This window comes from Syngnathus leptorhynchus, chromosome 8, assembly GCF_054491065.1.
Source record: "Syngnathus leptorhynchus isolate UIUO chromosome 8, UIUO_Slep, whole genome shotgun sequence".
NCBI lineage: Eukaryota > Metazoa > Chordata > Actinopteri > Syngnathiformes > Syngnathidae > Syngnathus > Syngnathus leptorhynchus.
In genome coordinates this window covers 9,749,077-9,765,729 of record NC_141202.1, presented here as the reverse complement: position 1 = coordinate 9,765,729, position 16,653 = coordinate 9,749,077, and the positions used below count along the sequence as shown (strand labels likewise).

Here is a 16,653-nt window from a genome sequence, read left to right as displayed (position 1 = left end):
CGAGGCCAGTGAAGGGGAAGGGTGCAAATATAAAGTAAAAAGAGAACAAATTGATTGACAGTGAGGAAGTGGATGGGGAGGCCGGGATAGAAAGGGAGATGGAGTGAGAGGGAACAGAGTGAAGTGAGTGTGCCTTGGCAGCTGGTTCTGAATCCTATCAAGGCCGATTGGTTGGTGAATGAGACTCAGGAGGCCCGTGTCCTTGTAGCCACCCGTTTGTTTTCACCCGCTCGCTCGCTCACTCCACTCCTGCAGTGAAAGACAATAAAGAAGCGAATGAGTAAACGTTGCACATTTTACGTTCTCATCATCCTCGTGCTTTGTCTCTCCATCTGTTACTCCCTCACCAACACCGTAAAAAGAAACGATGTAAGGAAAAAAAAGCTAATGGTGTGTTCCTACAGCCACCCACCGATTGGTCACGTTTGTCATGGACTCTATGACAAACATTCAAACACGTTTGTATGTGCAAGACTGCACACTTGTGCCTCGTCCGCTGCAGAACTGAAGTAAATAATTCTACAACTGAAACGACCTACCTGAAATCATTGCATAAGTGGTTATGAAATTTGAAGGTAGTATTGTCCCCGATGATCTCATCTGGTTGAATAGATAATATTTATGATCCTGCTCATCATTGATTTTGCAGATAATAAATGTTTAAGCTTTGTGCACTCTGTCGTTATTCCATACCACCACCACCAAGCCATCTGTTTAACTAATTAAGTGAAAACAATAACATCGGGTCGCCACCATTACCTACTTCGGCACCAATATTTAATGGAAGACTTGTTCCATGACCCACCTCGCCACAAAGTTTTACCCAAATTGGTTCAATTGTCATCCTGCTTCCATATGCGCAAGCCCATCGTTACATGAATAATACTGAGATATTAGAGAGAACTATTATTTTTGCTGCTTCAAGCAAATTCATAATCTTTAAGCTAAAGAGTAAAGTAAAGGGAAATCTGGAGAAGCAACACAACAAATAAGTCTTTGCCCATAAAACAACAAGGCTGCGAGTCATCCCCTGGAGGTTGTATGCTGGGCCGAGTGCCTGCTGGCCAACCAGGTACGCCACTTCCCTCTCAAGTCGTGGCTTGATTAATGAAATCTTAACGGCAGGCCAGACACAAATATTCATCACCTGGCTGCCCCTATTGTAATGCATGTGGAGAAGTCGGAGCGTGACAGAGGAGAGGGAAGACGAGAGACGGCCCACAGACAAAACACAACATGGGGCACGGGGATTATTACCAGGCCTACGGAAACAGCGCTTTTTGTTCTCCACAACAAAATGGAGGCATGTGATTTATGGACAGCCAGCATCTGTTTGGAGCTAAGGGAGACACAGATTCATGTCTGCTATTATGGGCTGTCCATGTTACCAGGGTGAGAATTTGAAAAGGGGTGGGGTGAGGGGGGCGGGGGCGCACTGTCGTAAAGAGCAAGACCTTTTGGGAAACTACACTGTGTCAATCCCTTGTCGTACTGTGAATCTGTGACACTGTGGAGTGTGGGTGAGTCTTGTATTACATTGTATATCACAAACAGATGTAGCCCTACAAGGCACCCGGGGGTGTACTGTTGGAGTGTGTGTGTGTGTGTGTGTGTGTGTGTGTGTGTGTGTGTGTGTGTGTGTGTGTGTGTGTGTGTGTGTGTGTGTGTGTGTGTGTGTGTGTGTGTGTGTGTGTGTGTGTCTGTGAGAACTGAGAATGAGGCCTGCACATATTAAAGTTTTAATCCTCAACTGATAATGTGCTATCAGGCAGAGAGGATGAACTCTATTGTAGCGTCACTCCTTGCAATAAATATAACGCTGCAGTTGAGATTGATAAGATCATTTTGATTTATGATGTGCATAAATGCATGCAAGACTTTCAGGATTTTCCGAGATTGTTTTGAGGGGGAAAAGAGGGACAAAGAGACACATTACAGAGACGGCGAATGAAATCGGCAAGCAGCGGAAGTGAGACAGAGTGCAGTCGACAGTGAGGGAGATTGTGTGTCGCTGTGTGCAGTGTACCATTGACTCCTGCATGCTCTCAGTGATAAATAGTGTCAGGTTAGGCTGCTCTCAGTGGCAGGTTTCACACTGTCAATGCTATGGCTGTGCGGAGCGCAAGGCCCTGAAATGTTTTAACACCCATCACTGATCCCTGTCAACCTACATACACGAACACACATGACATTAGGCGCCACGACTGCTATGTGTTGCGCGCACGTGTGTAGACGCACATGTGTGCGCTTGTGAGTACGGTTGTGCTTCTGCAACAACGTGCCCTTTCTTTTTGTGCAGAGCATCATCTTGCCTTATGCTGACTGCTGGAATATATAATCTTCACCACAGTTTTAGCACACAATTATACCAATGTTTTTCTTTTCTTTTATTTCTTGCAACAAGCAGCAAAACAAAGTAAAACGTGCTTCATTATTCACATTGTTGTTCTTTGCCTTAGAACAGTGTTGCACATTTAAAAACGGAACGGTGCTCACATAAAAATTAGCTCTTCCACTAAATGAGGACGACAGTAAGGCTTTGCAAATTTGCAATTCACGTTTTGCTGTTTACCAAGCCTCCAAAACCAGCCATTTCTGATAAGACAGAAACAATGGCAATCTAGAAATTTAATTATACCTACATTAATTCTATTGCGCAAGAAATTGATATATGTTTAATGATATTGAGTAATTTACTGTACAATATGCAGTATGATAAACGGCCCTTATTGTCAGCTCATGAAAATGCAGGTATGCGGCACAGAACAACATTTTAGAGGAATGTACGTGTCAAATGAACAATGGGAGTTCTGGCAAAAAAAAACACCACCTCAGCTACTGTATATGTGGGGAAACACAACCTGATGCAAGAATAAGCCCAAGTGATTTAGAGCTGGTAAATTCCTGATTTGATCTGGTTCTTTATTTTTTTTTTTTAAAAACCTGTGAATCATAAGTCTGAGATCACTAACAATAATAACAATAATAATAAGAATTAAAATCCATCTTCATATTCCATATGGAACATATGGAATATATATGTTTAAACAAGTGTTCGTTATGTAACATATGTACATTCTATGATGACGATGATGATGATTATTATTAAGCAGTCAGCAGTGAGATCAAATTGCTGCTCTCATCACCTACCTACAAAATCAGACAAGTTCAGCTGCTAATGACAAATGATGTTAATTATAACTCGGCAGCATGGTGGACAGGTGAGCACATCCGTCACACAGTTCAGAGATCATAGGTTTAAAGCCGCACGACAGGCTTCCAATATGGCTTTTGAATGTTTTCCCTGTGCCTTCATGGGGTTTCTCTGGGTGCCTCTCACATGACCAAAAGATGCGTGATAGGTTAATTGAAGACTCCATAGGTGTAAGAGTGTGTGTTAGTGGTTGTTTGTCAGTGTGTGCTCTGCAATTAGCTGGTGACCACTCGGTTAAAAGTTGGCTTGAATGCCAGCGACCCTGGTGAAGATATAGACGATGGATGGATGACTATTTTAACTGTACTATATTCAAATCTGTAAGACCAGACTGGTGTGTATTGAGTGTTGAATGTTTTATCAAATCTTTCTTGTCACCTTCTATTCTCAGGGTTAGGATTAGGTGTTTTTTTTTTTTTTTTAACAACAAAACAATGTGGGTTTTGTTTTTTTCGTGAAGGTGCGGAGACAGGACTTTAAGAGGTTTGTGATTTTCCTTTAAAGATTTGTTGCAGCAATGTATTTGTATTACCTGTGGTTGAAAAGCTGACGAAATCAACCATTCAACCATGTGTGTATCACACATGGTTGAATAATAACAGAGCCATTTATCCATTTCAATTTAGTTTCGGCTTGATTGAGTTTGAGTTTTTTTCATGTCCATCCCTTCCACAACAATAGTGGGAATCGATTCAATAGCTTTTGCATAATCCTGCCTAACAATCAAACGATGGTGAATAGAAAACAAACCTGCATGCATTTTAAAATAAATCCATTTTTTATTCTCAATAAATGGTCGGATATCTTAATTTGCCGCTTTGTCATGAGACGTATGATGGTCACCTGATATGCGACGAGGAGAAAAGTTGTAAGTTGTCTGTCTGAATCGCTAAACAGTGTGAGGAAACTACTTTCTAGTGCCATACACAGTGTGGGACTATATATTAAATGAAGTGTTAGGGAAAATGGTTCGAGAAGGGTGGACATTCCGACACAGTTTGAGAATGAAGGGCTCTCTTGTGTCAGACAAAATCAATATGTCACTCGAGCAAATTTCCTTTCCTCGAGTTTCCCCCCTGTCCAGCTATTTGTTTTTAATGCTGGCATAGACATATAGGTTGGGGAAGGCAGGTATGCCAAACAGTATAAACTACACCTCCTGACAAACATTCGAAATTGAACTTTCATTCATTTTTTTGGTGTCAGCCTCAACTTTCCTGGGCTTTGTTATGAAGAGGTAGTGCTGTGAAACCCTCCATTCCTCAAATATAGTGCACACCTTTTTGAATGTGCACACATCTATCTGTGTCTTTCTAAGCTTACATTTATCACCAAGAGCTTTGTATTTGAATGATCCCCTAGATGAATTACCCAGACCAGTACATGCACAGCATTTAGAATAGACGGATGTTTTTTTTTATTTTATCCTTTGGGAAATTAGAGTCCCTGACTCAGAACCCAGTATCCCAGTAAAATCATAAATAATCCCACATTAACCAATGTATACTTAACCTAAAGTATTAACACAAGTGTTTTTACTGATGCTGGTCAGTCAGTAGCGGAATATGCATGCTGTATAAGCACATATTTTACAACAGCATAATGCTTATCATGTAACATTAAAAATAATGTGTTTGGATGTATATTTCCACTCTTCCTACTTCAATTTGTGTTGTTATAGTTGTGACTGGCACACGACAAATCTATTTATGAGGTATAGATTTGAAATAGCTACAGTTTAAAGCGCTGCCAAAAGAAGGAGGCCATTGCACAAAGCACAAACCTCTTTTTGATGACATAAAAAAAATCCCTTGTGAGCAATCATCTTTGTGTGTTTGGCCAGAGTCGGTTTCACACGGTATTCGGCTCCTCCTTCTCTACTCTCTCTGCATCGACCCGGGGTGATTTCCATGAGAATCAACGTGGTGATTAATCACAGTGTTCCTCCACTCCCAGATGTCATTCAGGACCTTTTAAAGACATCAGTGTTCTGTGATGTTTATGGGAGAAGAGAGATATGAGCTTGGAAGCCCAGACCAAAGACCCTCGTGCAAGCTCCCTCCGGGACACTCATACAGTCAGTCAACGTACTACTGTCCTGGGTCACCCTGGAAACAGTCGCACCCCATCTTCTCGGGACCGTGACTATCAAAGCTGGATCTGACTGACAGCCGCACTCAAGATTGACGATGTCTATAAAATATTTGAAAGACGAGTTCCACACATCCTCTCGGGTGTTCTGGACTTTTTATTGTCTCTCAGGGAATGAGCTCTACCTCCTGCTGTGATTCTAAGCTTTTAAAAGATCATTTATACCACTTACAAAGTATGGAAGTACGCGAAAATACACCCCCCTGAGATGTTATATGTCTTAAAACAAGATATCAGTTAAAAAGGGGACTCAAGGAGAGGCTGTGAGCAGCATGGTGGGTATTTTGGGTGGTCATTTACTTGGCATATCAATGGGGAATTAACACAACCAGGATACATGTTACAGATGTATCTACAGATTTCAAACATAAAGAAATGTCTCAGCTTGAGCACAGTCTATTCCAAGACCAATGCCGATTAGCCAGAAGCTGGAGAACCATCCTGATTATTTGATTCTGGAGTGTTGCAGCAGGGAGAAAGCGTGCAAGACGCTGGTCCCCGAGAACCAGGATTGAAGACCCCTGATGTAGAATATTGTTTTCTCACAGAAAATAATCAAAATGGAATTCATCAATTCCTATGTCAAACTTACAAGCATGAAAGATTAAGTTAATGTTCTGGCAATGTTTCAAGTATTATTTAGTATAGAAGATAATTATTATTAAACATTGTATTGGATTCAGTTAATCATCTTGACATGTTTTTGGAATGTAACAAAATCTTTGGCACAGTCTCCAAGTAATTAGTCATTATGTAGGCATATTCAAACCTCATGGTTAGTATGTATATGAGGTGTGTCACAAAAGTTGTACGACTGGTATCAGCAAGGATATATTTCAAGACTATATATATATATATATATATATATATATATAATCATACAAGTAATTCCTTTGGAGTTCATGACTGTGACCTCATCTCTCTGCCACTGTATGTTTATCAAACAATGTATTACCTATTTTATTTGGAGGCTTGGCTGGGGAAAACTTTGGATTGGCTTGTAAAAACCTTCTTGGTTTTTGAACATTTTGAACATAGGCACAAATACACACAAGGGATATTGAAGATAGGCACAAGTACACACAAGGGACTCAGAAATATCAAACACAAGCTACACACAGCATGTGGAGTTAAAAGTTGAAAAACCTAAAGCTGTAACAGGTCACAGCTAATGAAAGGGAAAGCACAGGTTTCCAGCGACATCTGAGCGAAGGTGGTGGGTGGAGGGGTAAGCGCCATTTAAAGAGTTTAGTGAAGTCACAGACGTGTTAATAAACAGTTATTGCCATCCTGGGTGGTGAAGTTCATGAAGGATGGAATGAAACGAGAGGGCTGACGGGGGCTTCGGGTGGTACAGAAAATGTTGCCGATTGTGGTGCATTGCAATGTGGGGGAAGGGGTCGGGATCATGGTAGTCAAACTGCTGTTTCCTTCTGGTTAGAAGAAAGGAGTTAATGACACCCTAGAGCTTCCAACCCCCACCCGCCGTTCCTCCTTCTCTTTTATGGAGGGTGAGCGACATGCACAGCCCTTTCAGAGGTGCTAAGGCCAGAGAGACAGCCATGCCATCCCACCTCCCGGCGAGCGGCAGGTTCAGACAAAAAGGAAGGAGGAGGAGGAGGTGTGATAACTGTGATTATTTTTACTAAATATAATATAAACCAGGCTGGGGCGGGGGGGCACAGAGAAAGTGATCCACCCATTCAACCATATGCTCACGAGAAAAAACTGTGATGAAAGAGGGGAGGTTTAAAGACAGTGCCTTTTCAAAGCCAGGAGGAAGAGGAGAGGTTAATGAAGGGCCTGATGAGGGAGCTCATGGTGGAGTGAAGGGGTCGGGAGAGGGGTAGAGAATAGGGTTGCCTGGCTGACACAACCTCAGTGGAGGGAAGGCAAGCAGGCTGAGAGAGCTTCGAGATGTAGCGGTGGCAAGGCGACAGTGAATGTGGCTTCGCTCACAAATAAGGTACAATCACACACAAACATGTCACCCTGTTATGAGCTGTAATTGTAGCTTGCTTTTTGGCCAGGAAGTATCTTTTTGTTGAAATGGTGAGGTGCATCATTTCTCTGCTTCTTGTCAAAACCAGAAGCAGCGGTGTCTGAGACGTCTTGTGATGGAAACACTAACAAAGTAGCTTTTTGTCCCCGCTGTGCCATTTTGGAGACACTGTATTGCTGTCGATGTGGGATGATATGTTACAGTTGTTTTTGTTGTTGTTTTGTTTTCAGTTTTGATATGTCATCAACTCAGCATTTTAAAAAGGCTCTGGGAAATACAAAGAGTTTGTGATGCTGACAAAACAGAGGACACGGAACAATTTAACTCTACAGTCCAATTGTATTTGGACACAGTGATAATAATAATGTTATATAAACATGAGAGGGCACCACAAAGGTGTTTGAGAGTCAGGGCTCTTAAGGTACCTCCCAACCAAATTCATTCCAATACAATAATTTTATTGGTTTCGTTTGTGCACTGGAGCACTTTTTCACATTTATCTTTGCAAAAAAAAATGATATATATATATATATATATATATATATATATATATATATATATATATATATATATATATATATATATATATATATATATATATATCATATATATATATATATATATATATATATATATATATATCATATATATATATATATATATATATATATATATATATATATATATATATATATATATATATATATATATATATATATATATATATATATATGGTTACCCTAGGAAAGACAAATGGAGAAACTATGTACCTCTGTCAAGGTCACAAGAAATCAGGATAAAAACAGTCACTAAGTGGTGATGTGCTGTGGCAGCAGCCTTGAGCAAAGGGGCACTAAGTATGGGACAGTCCGGGCTGGAGTCCCAGGATTATAAATCCCTTTTCTCACTGTCCAAAACTCATTAATGGCCACACAAAGTGGCTACTGAAACCAGATGGAAAGAGAAATGAGAAAGAAAAGTGTATGTGTGTGCATGTGTTGTATTCGAGGGGGGCGGGTTAGTGGTTATTATAAGGATACTGCGAGTCGAGGGATAACTGGTTCCACACCAGTGCAATGTGAAATTATAAAGCGCTACCTGCTTTAATTTTCCAAATACAAATTAAATCCTCAGTAAACTGACTTTAAATCAATAGTTTCATTTAGGGGGCCGCATGATTTAACAAAAATGAAAACTAGCTGCTCTGGTCAATGGAGCCAGGTCATAAATCACAGAGCTTTGGGAGGCAAAAAGCCGATTTGACTTGTATATGGAGCAGCCGGGGGGGGGGGGGGGGGCTGCGGAGCGGGGAAATGAACTCATGCTTTATTAGGAGTCATATTGACCAACATCTCCTCCATCAACTCCACTCACTGACATCATGGTGTCACACAGCATTGCATTTCCACGGGAGGTTCACTTGTAAAGTTAGTTACACGCTACCCCACATATAGTTTTATCTTTATTGCCTTATGTGAGGTCAATAAGATTTGTTATGATCCCTGTTTGCTAGTTTGTTAAAAAATCCACAAGCCTTTTTTTTATTTTTTATAAAATCTTAAAAAAGGCTCATCAATTTACCAAAGAGGAAACCATTGACTTTTAATTAGGGTCCCAAGAGTGGCACAAATACAGGAATTATACCCCCTTTCCATTTTACCAGTTGTATTCCAGAACAGCCTGGTTCTGCTGTGTGCGGTCACTTTTCCAATACACTTTCTCCAGGTCGGGCAGTGACAATGGCATCGTTCGTCAGAGCCTCCTCCATCCTGGTTCTAGAACACGAGCCAAGAAAGGCCGCGACGACCAACTGTAAAGAATGGTAACTTGGAAAAAAATTGAACATTGCCAGATAGTAGAAACAAACATCCTGATCCTTATGGGATTATAGAATGTCAGGAAGATGTTAGAAACCTCTGATCTTTATTGAGTGGAGAAACCTACACGAGGGAGAAAACCGCAGCCCTGCTTGGGCCATCGTCAAAAGAAGGGGGGCAGCAGCATGTGGAACTGCCCCCTTTCTTTTGACGATGGCCCAAGTGCAACAGATTTGGATTGATTATCTTTTTTTCGACCAAACCAGTAAACCAGACATGTTTCAGAATTGACATTGCAATGACTGGGTTCTTCACGGTATCAAACATATCCAGATATTTGGGGAGGACTGTGTAACAAGTACCAAAATCATGAATGAGGAAATTAAGAATTTTCATTTTTTTCGATTATGGAGTGGATCTAGGAACTTTCACATTTACAATGGCAACATTCCAATATGTAAAAGTGAAGATCCCAATTAGGATAGTTTGACCTGAGCGGGTGCAATTCTACCTAAGCCATCCAGCTCATTCCTCTATAACTCCATAGTAGGGACTTTCTAGTTCAAAATTGTGGAAATAAAATAATCAACTCAAACTTTTAAAAGAAGGGGGAAAAGGTAAAGTTGAATAGAATGAGAAAAGAATAAGAAAAACAACAATAGATTGTGAGATTACAGAAAAACAAACCCCCATGTCTCACTGGTAAGGTTTTTATTTGTACATCAGTTGTGCATGCCAACATCAAACATTTAATGTCAGCATTCTTCAGAGACTCAGACAAAAGGAAGCGAGATGTGAGCCTCACATTGTCATCAAACAATCAAGGAGTCATCCGCTCCTCCAAGCAGCTCGCAACTCAGCTCAGCTGGCACCACATTACAATAAACATCTCTTGTAACGTTGTGCTTACACCACGCCACGCGTACACAGCCACAATGCACACGGAACATAAAAAAATAATACACTCTTTAATAGGTCGGGCTGACAGCTGGAAAAGGAAGTGGAAACAAGCCACATACATGAAAGCACACAAGCCGTATGTGACACTTATACTGCCTGATGCTCAACATCAGCCAAGCTTATGAATTGATGCTTCAGTGGACCACATTAAATGCATTATCAAGTTGTTATGTTCTACTTTCATTCATACCTGAAGTGTTCCCATACATCTTGTCAGTGGTTCATTAGCCTTTTGGGCAGGTGAAGCTGCTTGAGTTGGGCACACAGCTGACCCCACATTCTGCCTCTGTGCTTCACTTGAAAACATTCCCTGCCCGGCATCCATCAATCCAACACGTGGGATTGCCGGGTAAATAGTTTAAAAGGTTAGGAATCACACTTACAACAGCTTTCTGACTGGAAATAGATTAGCCAGGCATTAGCAGTGTTTCATTAACCTTGCGTTTAGTGACATCCTTGCATGATTAATGGGCTTTATTAACAAAAGGGAGATTGTATTTGGGAAATGGACCTTTAGTGAAATGTCTGCTGCATCCTTAATAGCTTTGTTTATTAATTATTCACCACGGGCCTTCATTTCTGAGGAAGATGGACAAGGACACAAACGGCAGTGATATCCAAGACTAAAATCTGGAAAGTCAAATATAATAGACCCCCGTATACTCATGGTTCGTCACCCACGGATTTTATTCAGGGATTTCATGGTGGGGTTTTTTAAGGGGGGAATTGGCTTTTTGATTGTTTTTGGGAGCCAAATCCCTTTTTTTCGAGGAAAATATTTCTTGGAATATGCGCATTCTGTTAATTTAGCTGTTTGCATATCCAAGTTTTCCACTGAATGCTATGTACGCTATATACATTGTTATACTCTTATATACTTCCTCAAAAGAGTCATATTTCTGTGACATTCTTGTGACGCTTCCGAGGAAGGCTACAGGAAATAGTCAAAACATGTCAAGTAGGGAAAAACATTTCCCTGTCCGATTAAAAGAACTGTTTAAAATAGTTAATTAAAGAAGACCGTATGAATTGTCACAAATGATCTAAAGTGGTATTGTTCGGCCTTGGGTCATGAGTTGTTCCCTGAAAAGAATACATTTCAAAATCAAATACAAGAACTGAGGGTTTGTATAGCCTAATCAACCAAGAAACTTGATTAGATTTCTTGAACAATATGCATTTAAAGGAACTACTGAGGATAAGAAATGACAACAGACAACAAATGAGTAAAACACAAAACGTTTTAACGACTGCCACTTCAACAGTTTTTCCTCCTCCTCTGTATGTTTATGTCATTGGGAAGTGTCTGTCCATAAACTTTGTGAGTCTCAAGCCTGAGAGGACGAGTTGCTTGTACCAAAGTCTGCCTTGTCCATCATCTCTCATTCTTCTGGCTCTTTCGGGGGTTGCTGTCCTCAAAGGTGAGGCAGTGAGTGAAGCTTGGAGGTGGGGATGAGGAGACGCTGGTGTTGCCGATGTCAGAGCGTCCCGTCCTGCTGTCTGGAAACTGTTCGTGCCACATGGGAACTCACAGGGCTGTCGGATGTCCTGTGAAAAGCAGACCTCACATCTACATGTCATGGGCTGTATAAAATGTCCACTTTATTAGCGTGCCCACCTGTGTTTTTTTTGTTTGTGTCCTTGACTGGAATCAATTCATTCTTCCATTTGTAGTCTTTATGCTCTAACACATTATAACCACCCATAGCATAAGCAGAAAATGCAGAAAATATAAATATATGAATGTTTATTCTGTTTCATGCTCCCTTTTTTTTTTTTTCCAATTATTGTTAATTTAGAGTAGGCCATTTTTTTTTGCCTCAGCTTGTGTCTATTTCCTCCTCTGTGTCCTGTAGCATGCTGTTGGGGTAGAGGATGAGTGACGCTGTCATAACGTCTGGCAGTCAAACAGACCCACTCCTGACGGGTGGCGGCAAACGCAATGTGACACAGCCGGCAGTATCTGGTTTCTCCTGCACTACATTTCATATAGCTCAAAGGGGCTTAGAGCGGCCATGGAGAGCATCTCTCTACGTGTGTGTGTGTGTGTGTGTGTGTGTGTGTGTGTGTGTGTGTGTGTGTGTGTGTGTGTGTGTGTGTGTGTGTGTGTGTGTGTGTGTGTGTGTGTGTGTGTGTGTGTGTGTGTGTGTGTGTGTGCAGGCGTCCGAGCGTGCGACTTAGGGGGTAATCGAGCAGATGTCAGCAGAGAGTCTGAAAGGGGATGTGGATACAGAGGGGCGAGTGAAACCTGTCACACTGATTTTCTGTGGTCCTGTAGCGCGTGTGTGCGTGCTGGTATGTGTGTTATCAAATGGGAGCATGTTCAAGAATGATGTTAAGTACCAAAGCAAATGTGATCACAGAAGGAACAGACTGTACGGACGGTTGTTCACACCTGAGAGTTTGTAGAAGTAAAATAAAATCAGGAATTATTTAAAAATGCGCATTTGTGAAAATATGTGAATTTGTAAACAAAGTTTGGTTACATTTAATTTGGTTTGCAGGATTTCATTTGGAATTTGTTACTATTTTATCCATGTAGATTTAATGACCAGCATTTCAAGATTTTTTTTACCAGACAATGGTCTCTGAACATATGTGAGAATATCAACAGCTTCAAAAACATTTTTAGGGTTTATTCAGCACGCTTATGCATATTTTTTTTTAGTGTAGTATACAAATAGATTTAAAAAATAGACAATATATTATTCTTTAGAGCCCAAAGATGCCCTAATTAAGCCAGGATTTTTTTGTATAACGTAGCTAAACAGAACATCAGACTCCGATTGCACTTAACTGAACTTGTCCTGCAGACAATGCTCACGGATGAAATGCTATATATCCTCAGGCTCATTTTAGTGTAAAAGCAGCCACATTCTGCCTTGTAGAGCAGCATTAGCAGAAGCATGACATCCATATGATCCATGCACCTAGCTTCTTCTTCTCCCTCCTCCTCTTTGAATCCTGCAAGCAGAAGATTCCCAGCAGAGCAAACACAGACGCTCTCTGGGTTCCAGGTTAAATACAGACACCACTGAGTTGCTACAAGGCTCCCAAACATTCACAGGCCTCCTCCTGCCATACATAGTGTGCCATCTTTTGGATGCTGTAAGAACTACCTCGCCTTATTTGCTTCTTTCTCTCCTGCAAGATCATAAAATAGGTGAAATGAAGTCAATTGATGGTCTGGGGATGGATATGTCCTTGGTAACGTGAAGTGGAACTTAATAGCAGCATACTCTTGCATCTTTGTCGAGGAATATTGCTTCATTGCTGCCCCCCCCCCCCCCCCCAAACCTTTTGAATCAACACAGCCATAAAAACACACGTCTGACGAGAGAAGTGGCTGAATGCGAGAGTCAAGAGCTGCACGTAATTATGGCAGTTAAAACAAATTAGACATAAGTACAACTTTGCATAAAACCAGTTGTGCGCACACTCGAGAGGAAGGCTGGCATGCACATTTTGTTTGGGAACTGCAAAACAGAGCGATAGAGATATTCACCTTCCAAGGGTCACTCTCTTCTTCCTGCCTCATTAAAAACAGCCCCATTAGCAGTGTTCCTTCAGAGCCTGACTGCCGACAGACATGTGAGTGTGCATGTGAGTGTGCGTGCACGCGTGTGTGTGTGTGTGTGTGTGTGTGTGTGTGTGTGTGTGTGTGCGTGCGTGCGTGCGTGCGTGTGCGCGTGTGTGTGTGTGTGTGTGTGTGTGTGTGTGTGTGTGCGTGCGTGTGTGTGTGATGCTAAAGACATACAGCGTTTTGGAGGCCTCTGGGCTGCCGAAGAATACATTAAACAGCTAAGAGCCTCTCTCCTCTTCCTGACTGACTCCTGCTGGGACTACTTAGCATTTCTGGGGTGAAAACGTCTTCAGCAAGGTTGTCAAACACCATATACTAATTACACTGGAGCTAAATTGCTCCTGTGTATGGCGATTTAACTTCTTTTGGGTGGCTCTTGAATTTTTTGTCTGTTTGTCTTCGCCTGATGAAGAGCAGTACGAGGGGGAGCGCGGCAAGATTTGTAAAATAGCGAAAGGAACGTTCAAAGCTACAAATCATTCCAGATGCGAAAATTCAATTTCTTTTAATGTGTTTGTAGGTCACAGGAAGTGAAGGAAAGGGATACAAGCCTCGTAAATTTAGAGCTGAAGAAGACTGGTTACTAAAATAAAATTTTAACAAAATATAATTTATGTGTCAGTGTGTTAACAAAACTATTTAGGTCATAGAAGATAGACAGTATTTAAAAACTTCACGCTGTAAATAATGGCAAAAGTGCCAAAAGGTGGTCATGGAAGGAAGGTGCCCTACAAAATGGCAGAAAGTTATTTTCACCCTAAACTGGTCACCAGCCAATCATTTAACAAAATATGGTTTTGGAATGGGGGAGGGAACCGGACCTAGAAAAACCCCACACAGACAGTGAGTACAAATGCCACCCACAAAATAATGTATTTTGTCAAAATGTCAAATTCAGAAAGATACACTATTTTCAGGATCATTGTTAAGAAAAGGAAGGAACAAATTTCACACAAACATAAATTGCATATACTGTAGTATTCCATTATTTTGGGGAGGAGATCCTAAAGACACTTGTGCGAACAAACCCTTGAACTAGTTAGTATATGTAACAGAAGGCACATTATTTTCTTAAATCGGCTCGATCAATAGTTTATTCTTGGCTTATATCCAGTGCAAATATTTAATTACATTCAGATTTGAGCATAAATTACTATTTTGTGCAAAAAAGGGAAAAAAAATCACAAATTGCTCGATAAGTGACTAAGTAATTTATACAGCTTAAAAGTTTTAATTGTAATGCACTTTTTTAACATCATACATTAGGCAAACACACTCAAATAAACAATGTTATTTTTAGCGATCCATAGTAATGGATAGACATTTGAAAATAAAACTAAAATGTGAGAATCAATAAAGTATAGATTTTCTCCTAGAATTTGGACTTCCCTGTTGGAGATTTACATTAGTGTTCACTAAATGAGCACTATGCACTGAGCAATGAATAGTCAGCAAAGGACAGTGTGTGCATGTAGACACGGTCTTGTACAAGTGATGAGATATCAGCCCACTGGTCATCTATTTAACCTGAACCAGGATTCAAATACTGCACTCATCACAGGTGCCAATAACAAGGAGTGCCACAGAAAATTACAAGGGGAATTCAGGTCTGCCGGCTAATAGCATTGGCACGACACTTTGCCAATACACATTTAGCACAGGGGTTGTGCAGCTGGCCCGAGGTACTGGTGGAGACGGACACGTCTCTCTTGAGTCTGTCTCGACGGGAGATTGGCCTGTCCTTCAGAAGCGAGGGTCCTGCCATTATCCATGATCACCTTAGCGCTTCACAATGCCACTAAAATACCCTGGCTCCCTTTGCCTACAACATTTGTTGCAATGGATAGATAAAGCTTGGATTAGGGGTTGTTGCCTGACTGTTTTCCCTACCGTTTGTTAATTGGTACTACTCCCTGTTTTTTCAATTTTATATTGGCTCCTTGCCGTTCAGTTCCGTGTAAGTATTTTCCCCTTGTGTTTTTTGTTAGTGCCTTTTGTTAGTAGTCATCCTTGAGTGTTTTTCGTTATTATTATTCTGCGTAGTTTTTGGGGTGACTTTTATTTATTTTTCACTCCTTGCATTTTGGCAAGCACATTTTGTTGTACCGGTGTTTTTTCTTTGTACTATTAATAAACCCGGGTACAGATTTTATCTGTCTACATTTTCCGCGATTTGCTTTTATGGTTTACCGTAACCAAACAAATTCATGTAAATGTAAGGTTGGTGGCCTCTTTCATATGCATGACAGGGACACGTGATCTCACAACAACTCTTAAAATAACACTAGGCCACGTGTCCTTGACCAAGGTCGGGGATTATTACTAATTATCACAAAGAGCTGGAGTGTCCTCTGGTTGCAACACAATGCTCATTTTGTCTTCTATGCTCTGATCCAAGCATGGAAAGGATAATAGAAAGCAATTCTTCAGGTCGTGTTATCCCCAATGATATGCCTCTTCTGAGGAAAGGTTCTGTAGTTACTGAGGAAGAAGATGAGATGAAGCATTCTGGACAGCATTTGTTCGAGCGAGAAATCTTGAAGGGGGAAAAAAAAGTAATGTGCTTGCTCCCCCCCTTTTTTTTTTTTGATCTTCAGTGACATGCATTTCAATTGATAAACAGGATATGACCGATAGATTAAATTCCCAATTTAAAAGCTTTATGACGCCCCTAAAGCAGCTCCATTTTTTTTTTTTTATATATATCTTCCTTGTTCTGTTCTTAAAAGGAGCAGAAAAAAAGTGTGGTGGCAAAGCCCAAGATTTAGGAAACAACATTAACTTCTCACTAGCAGGAGTGAGAGCTAATGAATGGAAAAAGGGAGACATATGAAATGTCATTAATGTTAATTCTAATCACTTTTTGGCTATTAAGCACAAATTAGTGAAGGCAATGTTAAATGTCATGGTCTGTCCTGGGATTCAT

General features: G+C 40.8%; 1 long non-coding RNA gene across 1 annotated transcript in view; it reads left to right on the top strand.

The window, feature by feature from the left end:
* Positions 1-12,584, top strand: part of LOC147052314 (uncharacterized) — a 100,933-nt gene extending 88,349 nt beyond the window's left edge. Inside the window, exon 4 of the long non-coding RNA XR_015066927.1 lies at positions 12,001-12,584. This is a non-coding gene — a long non-coding RNA (uncharacterized LOC147052314). The remainder of the gene's footprint in view (positions 1-12,000) is intronic.
* Positions 12,585-16,653: the final 4,069 nt, after the last annotated feature.